Below are 18,127 nucleotides of genomic sequence, written 5' to 3' on the forward strand. Positions count from 1 at the left end.
GAGAATAAAAGGGAACTGCACATTCAAATGTAATGCTCTGTTTATAAATGGGTGGGTGCAAAAAACAGCAAGGGCCCAAGGTGCCTGGGGGTTCAACACACCTGGTGTGCCCAGTCCCAGAAACTGCACCTGCAAACGATCAGAGCTGGATATAGTTTGCAGGCCCAGCCGTACTAAGGGAGGCATTTTTTTAAAAAAAATGGTCCCTGAGATTCAAATCAGATGAAATGAATAGAATGAGTCAGCTGCAAAATAAAGGACAAAAGAGAGAGAACAACAACAACAAAAGGGAGTGGAGGGTCAGGGTTTGAAGGGAAGGGGCTGGGAGTGGTCAAATTAATAATCAATAGATCTCATAGAACTTCACAAAGGAGGGTAGTATCAGTAACCCGATGTTACAGATGGGGAACTGAGGTGCAGTGACTGGCTTAAGGTGATGCAGCTCGCCAGGGACCAATCCAGCTCGCCTGTGTTCCAGCCCAGGGCTCTCTCCACTAGGCCATGCTGCCTGATGCAATAGAGAGGGGTGGCTTTAAGGCGTTTTTTTTAAAACTAGGGCTTTGTGGTGAAACCCCGTCCGGGAGCAGCCCGTGGCCTCCCTCTGGCTCTGTGAGGGCACAGGCAGGAGCTAGCAGGGAGTCTGTGCGTGTGTTATTCCTCTGTCAAAACCTTTCCTTCTGTTACCTGACACTGGATCTGCTGAGGATCTCTTTCCACAAGAGGATGGGCTGGGACAAAGATCGGGGGGGTGGGGGGGAGTGAGTTCCACACACTAGCATCCCCATGGCACATGCCTGATCTCTTGCTGAGCTGCGATATGATAGTGGGACTCTAGGAGGTAGGTGGTGACTGACCAAAAATACCTCTGCTGATGAGGTTCAAGGGGAGGCCAGCATTGGTAATGGGTTCAAGTATCGCACAGAGGCCTGTGAAGTTTTAGCTCTGGGTGGAAGTTCTGGAGTTTCAATGTAGACAAGCATCCAAAATGTGGAGGCTTTCTTCTCAGCTTACATGGAACTTTTGGGAGTGGAGAGCCAGCTGGTGAAGGCAGATTCCCCCCCCCCCCACCACCACCGATGATGGATCGCAGCCCTTCCAGGCGCCATCTGGCCTGGCAGTGCCACAGGGTCAGCTACTGCTTCAGTGTTGGAGGCCATTTGGAGGGTAATTGCAGAATTGCTCCCTTCCACCCCCAACCCCAGAGCAATACAGTGAAGCTCTTCTTGCACTGGTTTCAGAATAGCAGCTGTGTTAGTCTGTATTCACAAAAAGAAAAGGGATCCTTGTGGCACCTTAGAGACTAACCAATTGATTTGAGCATAAGCTTTCGCGAGCTACAGCTCACTTCATCGGATGCATTCAAGCTCACCAAAGCTTATGCGCAAATAAATGTATTAGTCTCTAAGGTGCCACAAGTCCTCCTTTTCTTTCTCCTTGCCTAAGCGAGGACAGTTCTGTGCCCTGTCTCCCAATCAGTAGAGCAGGTTGATGCCCCATGTTTGTCCCTTCCCAGTCTCCTTATCACTTTCTTGCTCCCATCATCCCCATTTCTCTTGTCTTCCCCTTCACCAGGGGAAGGAACTTGTCTTCTGGTTGCCTGGCACTCCCAACAGCGGGCCTGGGTTCCTATGGCACAGCATCATCTGGCCTCCCAGATTCTCCCTGGCATGTTGGAGGCAGAAGGGGCTTTCAGCTGGACAGCTTCCTCTGGCAGTGGAGCAACGTGGCAGACAACAACAACAGCCTCTCCGATTTGGGCCGAGAGCCACCCCTGGAAAGATGGCTCCAGATGTGGTGGTGGCCAGCAGCACCAGATATGGAGGTGGAGGAAATAATAACGTGGTCGCCCAAATAAAGCAGCAAGGAGACATCCTGAATCCTATTTAAGTCTAGAGCCAAAATATGTGTCTGCGTTATAACAGTAAACATATTCCCCTGTGTAACCAAGAACTCTCCTAGAAAATCTTTAATGTTCAGGCAGAGGTCTGGTTACTTTATTACCCTGATTAAATTACACAAGCTTTTCCTTTCTCTCTCTGCCTGCCTTGAAATATCTCTCTCTCTCTCTCTCTCTGTCTTTGCACACTCCCTCCCTCCCTCCCTCTCTCTTTCTTGCTGTGGGGGCAGTGATGCAGGTATGACACAGCCCTGTTCTCCCTCCGCTGGGATCCCCTCTAGTGCATCAGTAACATGCACTGGCTGGCTGGACTGCATCATTGTTCTAGGAGACTCCTGTGCAGTGCAGCCCTCTTTCTTGGAACTCCGGAACAGGACTGAGCGCAGAGCAGCAGCAGAAGCAAATAACTTCACATTACAGGTAAGAGCAAGTCATTTCTCCTGCTATTGTAGAAACAGACAACAGACATTTTACAGGGATAGCTAATGGCTGATGGGAACCTCGATTCCCAACATTAGTCAGCTGAGTGCCCGGCTAACAGCTGAGGGCTGTGAAGAAATAGGGAAACCAAATGATATAAAACAAAAGAAAAATGTCCCTGAAAAGGAGGAGGCTCAAGGGCACGAGCTCAGCAGCCTGGCTGGCATGAAGTAACAGGGATTGTAGGGTACTTTGTTATTGTAACTAGATCAACAGTGTCAGAGCAGTCAAGACCAAAACAACAATTCAGACTAACACCGGTTCCCTCCCTGGTTCTGTTTATCCTCTCCTGGGAGTGGTAATGAGCTGCAGTTTGTAGTTTTCGCTACGTTGAAGGTGCCCAGACTGAAGCGAGACAGGGTTATTTTAGGAGGACAATTAAAATACCTGCTGATGTTGAGTGTCTGGGAGAGGGTGTAGCGGCGGGCTGTGCATGCGTGAGGTGTGTATAAGTGGGGTGTGTTGTATATGCTTGTGGGGGGGTGTACAGATGTGTTTGTCTGCATCTGGCTGAGTCGTGTGTGGGTTGTAGGGTCTCTCCCCTGCCCCGGGCACAACACAGCAAATCCGCATGTTAATTGTCCTCTTTAAATAATCCTGTCTACCTCGAGGGATCATGAATGTAGCTCAAACTAAAATCAGCAGCTGGTCACTTCAGTCAGCAAAGAATAAAGGCAGCCACTGAGGGCAAGGTAAAGATTTTCAGTTTGAACTGTGGCTGTAATATATCTTGGTTTCTCTGACGCAGCTCATCTGGTTAAATAAACCTCTGTGTGTGTGTGTGTACATGCGTATGTGTCTGGGGACAGGTGCTGTTCAGCAGAGATTTTCATATATAGACTGCAATAATACAGTCCCTCATACTGAGATCCCATAAAAACCATAGGCATGAACTGGATCCATCACAAGGCTCCTTGACACGTGTGCCCATGGCTCTGACCAAACCAACAGAGTGATTGTAGCAGAGCAGGGAAGAGGGGACCCGGACTGTAGCGCTTTCTCCTGTGTGCAAAGGGGAACCCCGGGTTGGTTTTGATCAGGTGCTTTTCACATGACACCTGAATACATGGGCTCAGAGGGCTTTCTTCCCATGGAAAGCCTAGGCAGAAATGAAAGGCAGGTAGGGAGTGAGGGATGTTCCTGGCAGGGCTTTAAAATTGCTGCAAGCCGTACCTATCCAGGCTCCTATTTCTTGTCACCTGCAAGAGGAGAGAGAAAGAGTTAATCCCATTGCTTGGCTGATCAGATTTTAATATACTATAGTGCTGCATTGTTCACCTCCTGGTGAAAAGACCCAGCCACATGCCTGCTCCTCAGCTGGCAATTAAGTCTACCACTTCTGCAAGAATTTCACATCAGGCTGCCAGCTTACCCTGTCGATCACTTGTAATCCAGACAGGTAACCCCCTCCCACAGGATACATGGGCAGGGGGCTTTGAGGAGAGGAGACCACCTAGAGTTTCCTCCAGAGTCTTCCGCTGGGAGGAGCAGGGTCGCCCTCCACCCTTCAGTGGAAAAAGGAAAGTGTTTGCCCCCAAGCCCTGCAGATCTGAGGATCCTCTACAGTCCTGGGCCATCTGCAGGAGGACCCTGTTCTTCTACTGGCTCCTCCCAGATGGGCTTTGGGCACTGCAGAGCAAAGGGCCATTGGGATGTGTCACTCTGATGGTCACCTGGGCCTACAAGAATGAAAAGTCTCTTACAGCCTTCCCTGAATGCCTTCCTTGTGCAGGGGTATTTGGAAAGGTAGGTTGCCCTGTGATATGTGGGTTTATGCATCAGCTTTGCCAGCGTCCCTTGCCTGGCTCCTGCGTTATGCTGAGCATCCTCAGCTCCCACTGAAGTCAACATGGGTGCAGAGGATCCAGCAACTTGCAGGAATTGCTCAGCACCTCACAAGGTTTTGTAACAAGTGTCTGATTCCCCAGTTGCATTTCCCCGGGCTGGCTGGAGACCAGTCCATTGCCAAAAGGAAAGATTGCATTTGTTTGGGATTTATCCACCCAGAACTGATGAATCTGTGTCATGCTTCTTTTCTACAGCGAGTTTGAGGGGTCTTTCAGCAGGTTTTCTGCAGGCTGGGAGCAGATGCCAGAGACTGGGTTGCATTTCTCCAGAATTCTGACCATATAAGAGTGACCTCTCGGAAGCATTACTAGGACCGCCCATTCTCCTTTAAAAATAGCACACCTTGGTAGAAGCTGGTCTCCTTTCCTTAGCCAGGCTGGAAAAGGCTGATGTCCAAAGACCTATGGCTGGAGATGAGACTTGAGGTGATGCCCCTTGTTTTTCTGAAAGGGCTGAAATAATTATTGTGGGTACCCTGGGAGTGTTACCAGAGCGTCACTGCTGTACAAACAGAAAGCCACCAGGCAGTGAGATGCTTATCTGGTTTGCCATTCAGCTCCCTCAGTTGGCAGGAGACGTGTTATTTGCACCCATCATGAAGGTGATGTGTTATTTGCATCTGTCTGGGGTCTGTGACGTGCTGCAATGCAGAGGCCAACCTCAGACAGATCTTTATTCAGGGAAGTGATCTGGAAAGATGGGGCCCACGTTCATGAATTCTTCCAGCAGGCTCTGATTTTGCACTCCTACTTGTAAGTGCACATCAGGGTGCGGCCCCAAAAGCAGCCATGGACCCATCCCCCGTGTGCAAATATACACAGAGTTTGTATGCGCAACTGACAGTCTGCATAAAGTGTGAGCGCAGACACTTCATGGGGTGCAGTAAACCACTTGGACAAAAGTGAGAGTGCACTATGCTAAGGTAGGAGTGAGCATCCGTGTCAGGGCCTTTATTATCCTGGGGTTGTGAGCGTGTATGTATACTTGAGTGGGAGACTGCCAGGAAGAGCCAGGAAGCTGGAGAAGGGCTGTACACAGGTCTGGAGGTATGTGTTTACCTCTTGTACATTCTGCCACAAGAACAGACCATAGATCCAGAGCTGGGAGGAAGGGTGGAGGACGGCAGGCAGAAGGGAGGGAACAGTGGAGACGTTTTAAGCCCCCATCTCCCATGTGACCTGTGGTAATCCTGCCCACTCCATCCAGCAAATCCTAGGGTAAAATGGCGCCTCTGAACAATGGGTATTTGGAGTTAAAAGGCAGAAAGCACGGGGTGAAGGGGCTGGCTCTTATTTGATGTATAATATGTAGGGCCACTATTTAAGCTACTCTTATTCTCCATACTAAGTGCTGAGAGACACAGACTCTCCCTCCGCTGCTCAGTACTGACACTGAATAGTTTTCTGGCCGCAGTACAAAATCCCAGGACTGCAAACAGTCCTGACAGGGGAAGCCCAGGACTCTGCCCGAGGGATCCCGCTTCCCATATTGTCAATTCCCCAAATTAATTTTCCGGATCAGGAGCTGAGTCTTTGAAAAAGGTCTCGCCTGAAAAGATTATGGAATTGCTCCCGTGCTAATGAGCAGTTTAATGTTACGGCAGCTTAAAGTCCTGCAAGGAAAAAGGAGCCTTAGCAGTGAACTAAAGATACCATGAGAACAGGGAGGCTGGGATGTCTGGGCAAGGGGATGGAGGGGCATCACTGAGTCACTGAAATACACTGTTTGCAGGGCCAGCCTTCACTGTAAAGAAAAGAAACTTGGTGGAAAACTAAGCTGAAGAGCCCTACAATAATATCTTCGGCAGTCCCTAATCTTATCCCCTTTTCTGATGCGGGGACCAAAGGGGCAGGCAACCCACAGATTGATTCTTCTCCTCCAAAACAAGCGTACTCCGGCCAGCAGCAAGAGACAGCTCCATGCCTGGTCACCTGCTATGGGAGCAGAGCTGTAGGGCGGAGGAATTGCAGTCTTGGATCAGACCCGTGGTCTAGTTAGTCCAGTATCCTGTCTTTGACATTGGTTGGCACTGGATGCTTAGAAGAAGGCTGTAAAGCTCCCGAATGGATATCGGGAGAGTTCCTTCCTACCTCAGGCAGTCAGTGGCTGGCTGCTGCCTGGAGGTTGATCTCTCTGAGATGTTTCTATCCTAAGTCGTGCAACTGCAAATGGTATTCTTCTTATTCCCATAAATAAGTAAAGGACCAGAAGGGGAGGCAATTATTTGACTTGTAATCACAGCCAGGTCACCCCCTCCCACAGGAGGGGAGGCAGCTATTTGACTTGTAATCACAAGTCAAATAATTGCCTCCCCCTTTTGGTCTGGGATCGCAGGGAAAAGCAGCTCCTTAACAGATCTTCCACTCCCAGGTCCTGACCCTGAGGTCTACTCCATTCAGGCCCTGAGCTGGGTGGACAGCAGGGAGGCAAAGGTGGCTTTCCATCATTTTTGTGCTTTCCTGGTCTTGGAGTCCGGAGGGGGTCGACTTTGTCTGTCGGTGCAATTTAGGACAGCCTCAGGGCTACTCTAGCCTACACTGGCTCCAACGGCCCCCATCGGGGCATTGAGGCAGCTGGAGGTTGCTGGAGCTCAGCAGCACGTTGGCATACCCTCCTCCCTGGCCACATCCCCAAGACCCTTCTTATGATGGTGCATGTGAGGAGGGGATGGTGTAGACCTGGCTTAGCGCCTTTGTCCCGCCACCCTGGCACAAAGGGGGCAAGAGTGGGGCTGAGGCTGTGGCCCCCCCCATAATGTGCACAGCACGCTACGCTGTAATTTCACATAGCCAGTGTGCCCCAGGAGTTAGCTTTCATCTTCTAGATCATAACTATGGACTCCAAGTACGCACCCTGAGGCCCCAACGAACAACCACCACATGGCTTAGTCAGTTGCTTTCTCAGTAGGAATGTGCGCATCTGGGGATTTCACTGCATCCGTCATGCTGGCTTTGACATTCTGACTAGGGACCTGGTTCTGCTCTCGCTGACGCTGGTTTTATTCTGGTGTGGCTGCCCTGACTACAACGGGGTTCTCCGGATTTACTCTGGGGCAAGCGAGAACAGAATCAGCCCTCTGGGTCTAGCTGGGGGAGTGGAGTGGGGGAAATCTCGCTGTGCGAGATGAGACGAAATGAAAAGGAAGGGCCAGTCTATATTTAGGCAAGGGCTCTGTTCAGAGCAGGTAATCCTCTTTCCGTGAATTATCCAGCCTGGGGATTAGACCGCTTTAAACTCCTCACCAGGCCTCCCCCGCACCAGGAGGCCACCGTGGAATAGACTGGCTTTATGAACACATAGCGGGCAACAGATGGTAGGAGGATGGCAGAGGGAAGGCTGCTGCTGGCAAGCTTGTGCGTCCCTCCAAGAGCTTGCTCACGGCCCAGATGCGCAGTGACACAGGAGTGACGTGCAATGCTACATGGTTCGTCAAGGGGTGACCATTAAGAAAGAACATGGAGCTGAGTGCGGCAGCAGATAAAGGGAGGGATGACAGGCACAAAGCAGCCCTTTCCCAATGCACAGTATTCCTGCTTCCCTGTCACATGCCATTTCTTCTGACGCAGGGAAGGGAAGCTCCCTGGGTTGTTTATCAGGGGCATCGCTCTCCGTCTGGAAGCTGTTCCTGACCTGCCTTGCTCTGCCAGCATCTGACCTGCTTTGGCTGGCTATAGAAACTAAGCCCTGGGTCTGCAGGTCCATCCCATCTGTCTTGAGTGGGAATGAATCACTATCAATATTAAATGATGGGTCTGGCAGCATGGGGGCAGGAAGGCGACACAACCAGGGAAAAGATGGGGGTTGGAAAGGCTGGGATGTGGTGTCAGGAGGACTGGGTGGCATTAGGGAAAGAAAATCCTTCTCACCACAAGTTGTGTGATGGGTTCCTGTGCAATGAGCCGGTGGGTCTCAGTCTGGTGCCTAGTGAACAAATGTCAGCATAAAAAAAGGGTCCCTTGTTGACTTTCTCACTACAAAGACTGAATGTGCCATAGAGAATAAACTCCCCTCTAAGGGTGGGCCCTCCGGGTCAGAGTTTTGGTGGGGTGACAGGCATGGATGCGCTGCCATTGCACGTCTTGTCCGTGTCCTAGGGATACGTGACTCGGTTCTCCAGGGCTATCAGGCCAGCTCCTTTTGCCATCACTACATTCACTTGAAACTGGAGATCCTTTTCTGAAGCAGCAACAGGGCCACTCTTTGGAAGAGTGAGCTGTAGCTCACGAAAGCTCATGCTCAAATAAATTGGTTAATCTCTAAGGTGTCACTAGTCCTCCTTTTCTTTTTGCGAGTACAGACTAACACGGCTGCTCCTCTGAAACCAGGCTATTGTTAGTTCCCCTGGGATTTATGTGAGCTGCGGTTCTGCCTCTGCCCCCCAGGTGTGGGGTTCATTTTACACCCCCTCCCCCATTATCCTTTATTTATGTATTTATTCTGCCTCTCCTTTCACTTGGAAATGGCTAGACATTTTTTATTCCCCCAGTTTCTCTCTGCACTTTCACCACTGGCCTCTGACGTTGCTACTATGTCGTTTCAGCCAGGATTGAATTCTGATGGCAATAAAAGCGAACTCTTGTCGGATCCTGGAGTGACAGGCTGTGGGTGCAGTTGCTATCCCACAAGCCCATCCTTAGAAACCCAGGGCCTGAGAGGGCTTCAGCTGCATCAGCGTTAACCTGTGGTGAATGACGCCGATCTTTTCATGGGGAACTGGATTCTCTCCAGGGACACCATTGTTCATGCATTTAAATAGTGTTTAACGTACTCTCAGCTCTTCATTGTACTTCCTCAGAAACCTAAATCCGGCATTTTGGTCCTATTACATTTTCTCTTCCCAAAATTAAGACAAATTTTGTGCCCTATCCTGGCACTCAGTATTTTGGTCCAACTCTTCCTGAAGTAATTTGGATGATGTCATATAAATAACTTCTGTGGGAGTTTGTTTAGAGCAAGGAATCCATGATTGGCCCCGTAAGTAGCTGTTGGAAGGGTAATACCTGTTTAACTCTCCTCTGAGACCCGGCTGGCAACATCAGTACTTCCTTTGCTTTGACTGACAGGTAAAGTCAGGGCTGCCAGTTATTGCTCTTTTGTGCTAGAACTAGAATTAAACCAAAATGCCCCGCTGGAGCAGAGAGAAGAAAAGGCCACTGAGTGCAAACAGCCACTGCCTTTAATATCAGCTATTGTCTTTTTCTCTCTGAGTTGAGCATGATCAATTTCCTGTTTAAGTTAAAGTCAACACATCTGTCACTTCAGCATCTCCGGCTGCCTGGCTCCCTCCCCCACCTGCCCTCCCACTCTGTCTGCAGTCTCCCTATCCTCTACCTGCTTTGTTGCTGGCGTGTATGTTTTCTGTGGTGGCTGATGGACTCGTGCCCTGCTGGTGGCTCTGTTCCGTTTGCAGTGGGATGATCGGCTTGGCTCGCAGAGCATTTACTCCTAATCCCCAGTTTGTGACAGCCTAGTGGCAAAGGCAACTCTTCCAGGGGCTGCTGTAGGTGAGAGCAGTGGGGGAAATGATTGGCAAATGGCTGGTGATTCTGGGATGACACATTTCCTAGTTCTGGTAAGAAATGCTTTTCCATTTGGTCCCCTTTCTGGGCATTTGGTTACAGACAGTGACGAGGCTTACAGGGATAAACGGCAGAGCGGGGAGGAATTTGTGAAAGAGATGGACAAATAACAGAGTCAATGTAATTTAGACGGAAGCCTTTCCAGGAGCAAATGTTTATTAGAGCAATTTATTTACCACTAGTGCATGGCTTCCAGCTAGTCAGATCATACAGTGATGAAGGCACTTGAAGTACCTAGCCAGGTACAAGGCAGTAGCTGACGTTATGTTTTCCCTCTATGGGTGTTTCTATGTGCCTTTTCCAATTAGGTATGGTTATTAGATAGATCCCACAGCCAGACCTAAAAGGCACTCTCTGTAATGCAGTTCTGTGGGTGTAGCTTATGGAATGCTTCTGTTTCTATATGATGCCTTTCATAGCACTGGCTTTGGAAAGTCATTTATGAATATGTGTCTCTCCGTTGAGAAATAAAGCCCTTCAGCTTTCCTGAGTGCTAAACTTTCTCCTGGTAAGCAAAGTCGGCATTATTCCCTGGAACTGGTCTCCCCAGTATCGGATGCATTTAAAATATAGAGAGAAGCAGTGAGGTAGTTGCAGACAAAAATGAGAGTCTAGTCAAAACTATGAGCAGATCTGTGAGATATTCTATGTCCCAGACATCTGCTTATTTTGAATTTGAAGGCATTGAACTGGTTTAATTTACGGGGCTCTTGAGCTGATAGACAGCCTGGGCCAGATTCCAGTGAAACCAGCGCAGTTATTCCGCGGTGAATTTGGCCTCATTTGCTTAAAGAGGAACAGTGAGCTGTAGCTCACGAAAGCTTATGCTCAAATAAATTTGTTAGTCTCTAAGGTGCCACAAGTCCTCCTTTTCTTTTTTCTTAATAGCAGTCTGGCTGTGTTGGGTCAGCAAAGGTCTGTCCCTAATATACCTCTAGTGATAGGAGGGAAATGAAAAGCATGATGATGCATCTTCAATGATTCTGCTAATAGATGGAAAGCACTGACCCTCTTAGCATTTCTGGATCCCTTCCTAAAACTGGTGCCTTGGTCCAGGAGTTCCTGAGACCCTTTTGTGAGAGGGCTTGTAAAAGCATTCGGTTGGTGATTCCAAGATGGGTTCCTTCTGTGTTTCTGAGATTAGGGTTAACAAAGATCTGCCTAGAGAAAACAACCAAACTGGTTTGTTCACAAAAATTAAACCACCTCCCTCTGTCACAGACATTCTTCTGATTGTTTCTACATACAGTGAAACTTGCACTAAGGAGGGCCCCTGTTTTAATTACTAACTTTGGAGCTTCCCTATGGTTTCCAGCACAGTTACATTAAACTTTTAGTTAAAGATCCAGCTCTGCCAGGTAGCTGACTTTTGCTGAGCCCTTGGGTGGTTGCTTCAGACATATTTCAAAGTAACAGTCTTTGTATCAAAGCCACCAATAAAATAGCACTGGAACAACGGCTGAAGAACAAGCACTAAAAGTGGAAGGGTCTGCATGCCTCTTGCCATCCAGATGCTGTACAATGAGGGGATAGCACAGTAACTCTAGACTGAGGTATTTGTGGGCCTTGACTATTTCCTCTATGATGCCACTGAACAAACGGAAAGACTGCAGAGCAAGGTTTCTAAGTGATTTGAGCCGTGTGTATGTCCCAGAGAGAACAGCCCTTGTTGCCTGTAATGGAACCACAAGGCTTGGTTTTTAAAGGAGCATAAATCTTTCATTGCTATGTGTTTTTTGGAAAGACACTGTTGAGTTAAAAATTAGAAATTTCTATCAATTAATTCCCGTGCCTAGTTAGATTATAAAAACGGAAGGAATGTATACATCCAGTTCATTTTTTAATTATCTATTGTGTGGTGTTTGTTTACTTATTAAATTTCTCTCTGCTTGAACTTTGAAAAGAGAATGGTCAATTTCAATTGTTTTTTCCCCCCCAGTCAGTTTCTCCTATAGGTTTCTCCAATCCGGCAATGCTGCTGGGATTCCAGGTGCTGCATAGGAAGGTTAACTCTATTTTTAAAAAAACATCTTGCAGTTGTAAAATCAAAGTGAAAAAAATCCTGGAAACATCCCTCTTTGTGTTAGGGTCGATACATGCTCAGAACTGGAATTTTGGGGCCAAATTTTACCTGACAATGAGTCTTTAACTCTTCAAGGTCTGCTCCTTTTCAGGGGGCCAGTCAAATAAATGCTACGGTAGGGTGTGTGTGTGTGTGTAATTTGTAGCATCCCAAAGATATTTCCTTGATGGCAATTACATTATGTTTGGGGAACATATTCCTGTATACAGATGGGAACAACTTGATGTCTTCCAGATGCTTGAATGTCCAATCAGAACTCCTGTTTGGAGGTTGGTCTTTTAATATAGCCAAATGGGATAAAATGGATGGATTTGTCCCCTTTTAAATATCTACCCATGATGATCAGCGATTGCACTCAGAAAACTACCACTCTCACGGCAGAGTCTTGAACCTTCCCTGTGAGATCAAGGTGTCCTGAACAAAGAACACAGTAGAGTAAATGGCAGTTCCAGTGGAGGTCTGTGGTACTGTGCATTGATACCATGGGATATTTAGCCCATCAACAGGATGTAATTGAGAAACTGTAAAGAAAAAACTTTACAGTGGGGAAAACTTCCACATTTATTCAACATAAATATAAATCCAATAACTTCATTCCTCTCTCTCTCTCTCTCTCTCTCTTTTAACCACATCTGCTAACTTATCACAAGCTATTTGTGTTTTAAACGAGGACTTCTTCCCTCACAGCCCATCTGCTCAGCCTGTTTGTTCCTCCAGCAAAGTCACGATTCTATTATCATGTTGTATGACTGTGGAGGGCAATGCTGCGGGGATGGGACTGCAGCTTCACTTGGGGATGGGATAAAATGGAGAGGGGTGGGCTGAAAGGGAGAGAGCCACTTGTGAAAAGGGGGAGATGGAGAGCAATACACCAGAGCAGATGAAACAGGAAGTGCTGGCCACAGAAAAATCCCTCATTGGTTTTTTTTGGTATAAATGTTTCTTTTTTTTCAATCTTGTCCTAGCATGAAAGTCACCTTTAAACTCAAGGTACCAGAAAGCCCCCACTGGGTCTGATCCTGCAGTCATTAGAGTTGACTTCAATGTGAGTTTTGCCTCCCTAGGGAATACAGGCTCCAGGCTGTTTTGTGTATCGGATAGGCCTGATTCTACTCTCACTGACATTATTGCTGTTATTATTATTTATTTGTATTATGGTAGCACCTAGGAGCCCAGTCCTGGACCAGGACCCCATTGTGCCAGGCACTGTACAAGCACAGAACAAAATCACAGTCCCTATCCCAAAGACCTTATAATCTAAATATAAGGCGAGACAACAGATGGATATGGACAGGCAGACAGTTGGGGGGGGGGGGGAGGAGGAGTACAAGGAAATAAGGAGACAGTATGAGAATGAAACAATGAGGTATCCTTTCAATCTCACTGAAATCAGTGCAACCGAGAGCAGAATTTGGCCTTGCTGTGTTTTTCCATACCCAAAGGGCAACCATTTGCTCTCACTTTAAACTGACTTCACTTTTTCCATTGAGGATTGAGTACAAAAAAGAACAAACGTAGTCGCCATGAGAGAGCAGCACGTGCCTGTCACCTGTGAAACATGCTGCAGCAACTAGGGGAACAAAATGGCTGAAGCCTCGGCACACAGAGTGAATTCTTTGATGGTTAAAGGTTCGATACACAGAAAATGAAGGTGTTGAGGTTTCATAGGTACGTACACCATAGGCGCTTAGTGTGTTGACTGCAAAACCCACTAATAAATCCAAGTTACTAGCAGCACAGTGAAAAGTGGCATTCAGATATGTGCTCCCTGTAGCTGTAGATTGACACATCCTCGTGCTAGTCTCATCTCTGCAGGAGAAAAGCAAAGCAGGTGTTTTTTGTATGGACGGGGGTGGCAGAGGTGAAAGGTATTTTAATGTTTTTGTGGCTGCCTCATTAAAGGTCGAGCCGGCTGCTGGTCTGCAAAGGTGTCCTCTACCCCTTTGCTGGGACGTTGCTGGAATTCAAGTCTCATTGGGTGATGCTCTTTACGCTGCATCGGCAGCAGAATTCTCACTGCCCCAACCATTCCCTTCTGTGTGCCCTGGCTCCTTTTAAACCCGCTCACTCTTTATGCACAGACCATGCATGCAGAGATGCACAGGATCATTTTTAGTTCTTCCCCCCTTTGGGGTGGGGGGGGAAGGTTACAGTTGGCTGCCTCCATGGTCACCTTCATGCACATTGTTTCTCTGTATTCTGGGTAGGAAGATGAGGCGTGAAGCAGCAGTCAGAGTGGGGTAGAGAGGAAATAAAGTGAGGAGGGAGAGCAAGATGACATGCCCGCCCAACAGCCAGGAGAGGGGCAAGTGCAGCTGTGACTGATTTAACTAGCAACGGTGTACATCTAAGAATAGGACTGAGGCTTAGTGAGAAGATATGGAAACCCCCTCTTTTGAGGGGAAGCATTCTAGGCCCATCTAAAATGTGTAGCTTCATAACCTGGACTGGCTTTTACCATCTCCGATATCAGCCAGTGAATTGCCTGGATTGGCCATTTTCCTTTAGGACCAGCCCTGGCCTTCCCCAGGGAAAGTGATGAAGAGATTTTTGTTGCTGAGGATGACTTTTCCCTGTCGAAAATTGCTGGAAGAGGCACGTACTCTGGGTTCAATTTGGGGCGGGGAGCGAGGGGGGCTCAAGAGTCAAGCAAAACCTCGGTCTCAAGCTGTTATACTGTTACTGCAAACTCTGACACTGAGCAGAGTTCGTTTGTAAGGATGCCAAAGAGCCTTTACCTGGCCAGGGCCTCACTCTGCTCTCTCCCTCTCTGTGGCTGCAAAATCATTCAGCCAACACTCAAAGACAGGGGTAGAAGACAGCAGCCATTCAATGCCAGCAACATAGAATCATAGAATCATAGAATATCAGGGTTGGAAGGGACCTCAGGAGGTCATCTAGTCCAACCCCCTGCTCAAAGCAGGACCAATCCCCAATTAAATCATCCCAGCCAGGACTTTGTCAAGCCTGACCTTAAAAACTTCAAAGGAAGGAGATTCCACCACCTCCCTAGGTAACGCATTCCAGTGCTTCATCACCCTCCTAGTGAAAAAGTTTTTCCTAATGTCCAACCTAAACCTCTCCCACTGCAACTTGAGACCATTACTCCTTGTTCTGTCATCTGCTACCACTGAGAACAGTCTAGATCCATCCTCATTGGAACCCTCTTTCAGGTAACTGAAAGCAGCTATCAAACCCCCACTCATTCTTGTCTTCTGCAGACTAAACAATCCCAGTTCCCTCAGCCTCTCCTCATAAGTCATGTGTTCCAGTCCCCTAATCATTTTTGTTGCCCTCCGCTGGACGCTTTCCAAATTACACGAGAACAACACCTTCTAGCAGGCCCTAGCAGGGGAAGTAGAGAATGCTATATATAATTGAAACTACAGGAGAGATTTTAGGTAGGAAAGTAAATGAATGTAGGAGGTGTGGACCAACACGGCTACAACAACACTGCAAATCCATAATTCAGTTCAGCTCCTAAGACTGATGTTCTGTTCTGGCTCACGGTGACTCTTGTGAGAGGTGGGTTGGGAAGGAGGAGGAATTCATCGGTTTTTGACTGGGTGCTAGAGATTTTAGACTTTGGCTTCTGCTGCGCTGCAGACCCAGTCAGTGCTGCTCATCACCTCACCCACCCTTAGCCAATGAAACATAAGGCCCGCCTGGGAGCGGGAATGCAGATGGGGCTAGGGGAAAGGTGGATAGGGTGGCTGGACCTAGCAGAACCCTCCATAGCTAAGGACACCAAATAATTTCCATGGCAACATGTCATTTTCCAGCCCCAGGCTCTGCCTGCAGGTGAGCTTTGATTTTTTGCAAGATGTGGGAGTTGGAGCAAAACCCCATCAGCTCGTGTTGAATGAGGAAAGTATGGAACAGACACAGGAACCAGCCCCTTGGCAACAAATTTTCTTTCTGACTCTTTGTGTGGGCTGTATGTAGTTTTTGTTTGGCAGTATATTTCTACTGCCAGTGGGAATAGCGCCCATCTGCTGCAGCCAGATTCAGTGAACAACTGAACATAGTTCCTGCTTGGAGGTTTGGGCTTTTATAGCCAAATGGGATCTGATGGATCACCCTTCCTGTCCTCCTGCCCTGCGGCCACACATGCTCTCTGTTACCCTCTCACATGCAAACACCCCGCCACTCATCTATCTGGAGACAGCATGCCTCAGATGAGGGGGATTTCTCTTGCCCTTTCTGACAGGTGGTCAGACTGTGGCAGATTTCCTAGTTTTCACTGCTTTCATTAAGACTTACAAGCCTCTGGCCTCCTGAACTCACATGTAACCTCTCCCAGTGTACCCTCCACCCACTTGCCCTCCCCAGCAGCACCTTAACAAAATCACTGAACAGGGAGGCCAGTCCTGGATTTGGGCAGTGGCCCTGGGATCTTTCAGGAGTTCTTTAATGTACTGTATTCAGACTGAATTCCTGCAAAGGAATATGGGTTTTAAAAATGGAACGGTGTTCTTTTTCTAGGGCACCATTGTCTGTAGCTGCTGAGTTACTAAGGTGATGGGCATGGTAGCACAATTTAAATGCCTAGGTAGACAGACAGGTAGATCGATTCTGAGTGCAGTCACCTGAGTGTAAATCCAGAGAAGTAAGCAGAGTTCCTCTGGATGTACACGAGTGTAACTGAGACCAGGGTCGGGCCTGTGAAGTATGTAGCAATGTAACTGAAAAGAGAGACTGTCCTCTGGGTGATGCACCTTTAATTGTAGTGGGGTCTCTCTGCCCGTATTGAAGGTGAGCTGGCTTTAGGTCTGCTTTGTGCCTTGGACTTGGAGTTCAGATTTTTTTCACAACTGGGGACAGATTTTCCGGAGACCTCTGCACATCATGTGTAGGCGCCGCACACTTGGAAATCTAGCCCCGTGCCACCTCCTGATGAAACATAGATGGGCACTGGTGAAGACCAGGCCTTGCTGCGGATGAAGTATTTGTCTCTAACTGTACCAGAACGAGGTACATTTGCCGCCCAAAAGCGACAGTTCTACGTGTATTTTTAATTGGGCTGGTTCATCTCAGGAATCTGACTTCTTTTAATTAAGATCCTTTTTCGATGGCATGTTAAATTATTGATACGCGGGCACAGATTGAGGCATTCCAGTGACTTCTCAGCCTGATATAAAGCTGCACCTGCCAATTAGTCAAAGTTTCCAGGGACTCAAAGGGGGTTGCGGGGCCCTTTGCCTCTGAGTTACTGACCTGACTTCAGCCCAGCATTGCTGTCTGAAGGCTGTTTGGGGACACTGTGTGAAATATGTGTGGTGTCTATTTCTATGGGGCAGGTGTCTACCTGCCGAACCCTCCCCACTTGGTGCTCATTGGTCCTTTTGATGACAGCGGAGAGGCTAAGGAGGGTACTTCAAAGTCACATCTCACTCCGGAGCAGGGGTTGTTGCCTTTTGCTTTCTCCAGGCATGAGAATGGCAAATTGAAACAGAGTGTTTCTAATGCAAGTAATGAGATCTTGCATTTATTATTTATTATGAATTATCAGTATGTGCCCGTACGTCACTGTGCCATCTGGGTGCCCTGTAATTGCATGTAAGAATGTTTCTTAGTTAGCACCAATTATTACTTGTTATTTAATAAGCCCATGGAACTGGAGCCTTTCTCCCCTAAGGATCCCAAACGTTATAGATGCAGCTATAACTGCAGACGTCTCTGGTGTGGAAGGCAGCAGCAGTTTTCACAGCACACAGTCACACTAAGAGATTAAGGCAGGAAATGAAGGAGACCCCCACAGCCAGTCGAAACTGCAGAGGGAATGTAGGGAAGCGGGATATAATGACCCAGGCTGGAATTTGGCCAGGATACTAGGGTTCTTGCAGAAAAGGCCAGGGGAATATTACTAACCGGAAGTCATTAGGACTTTGGTTTTTCATCTCAACTGAAAGCCGGTCCTATGGGCACTTTAGCTAAAGCAGCTGTGTTAAGTGATATCTTACATATTATTGTATTGCAAAACAAGCCTTCTCTGGAGGGCTAGGGCTGAGAGCACAACCCACTGGTGCGTTCCCCTCTGCGACACTCCACAGAGTCTGTTATAGCCGCAGTTCCTGCCTCTTCAGTTCAGGCTGTAGCAGATCATGCTTTTAGCTCTGGCAGTCCCTTGCGTTTCGGGGAGGGTTTGAGATCGAGCCCTGGGCCTTTGTACAGCCCGAAGGGCAGAAAGTTAGATTCACACCTGAGGGCAGCTGTGCGGCTGGAACTGTCCGGGAATCA

General features: G+C 48.0%; 1 protein-coding gene across 2 annotated transcripts in view; it reads left to right on the forward strand.

Annotated features, from left to right (window-relative positions):
* The first annotated feature begins 2,089 nt into the window (after positions 1 to 2,089).
* Positions 2,090 to 18,127, forward strand: part of SV2B (synaptic vesicle glycoprotein 2B) — a 99,626-nt gene continuing 83,588 nt past the window's right edge. Inside the window, exon 1 of one of the 2 annotated variants that reach the window (XM_048868201.2) lies at positions 2,090 to 2,317. The gene's annotated coding sequence lies outside the window, so the exon portion shown is untranslated. Of the gene's footprint in view, positions 2,318 to 9,631; positions 9,798 to 18,127 lie in introns of those variants that run through there. The other variant, XM_048868202.2, reaches the window with a different exon arrangement.

The sequence above is a fragment of the Caretta caretta genome, chromosome 10 (genome assembly GCF_965140235.1).
Source record: "Caretta caretta isolate rCarCar2 chromosome 10, rCarCar1.hap1, whole genome shotgun sequence".
NCBI lineage: Eukaryota > Metazoa > Chordata > Testudines > Cheloniidae > Caretta > Caretta caretta.